We start from the raw sequence: 424 nt of genomic DNA on the forward strand, positions 1-424 counted from the left end.
TTACATGTTACGGTCAATTCAGGCCTGTTGTTGTCCCAAATCGCCGTCAGCAGAGACTAAATTTAAACTACGACGTTCGTTCTCTGACAGTAATGTGTCCAGCTTCTGTCTCTGTCTTAATTAATCGAAAACCTCTTGTTTTTCTTATCCCCCTCCCCCTTTTTATGGTATGCGTAGAGGATCACCTGCCTTTTTACAGCTAGATACAGTTTTACGAAGGCATAAGCAAGGAAAACATGTTCCAAGCAGTGCGCAAATATCCCCGTCGTGTTAACATTCATTCATTGAGGATAGTTGCCTTGGGGGTAGTTGTATCGGCTTTTATGGTTCATGAAAAGGAAGCTAATAAGGGTCAAAGTGAAGGGCTGGGCCTTTACTGGAACGACACTGGCGTCCTCTTCTCTGCGTAGCAGGTATACATTGT

Source organism: Penaeus monodon, chromosome 20 (genome assembly GCF_015228065.2).
Source record: "Penaeus monodon isolate SGIC_2016 chromosome 20, NSTDA_Pmon_1, whole genome shotgun sequence".
Lineage (NCBI taxonomy): Eukaryota > Metazoa > Arthropoda > Malacostraca > Decapoda > Penaeidae > Penaeus > Penaeus monodon.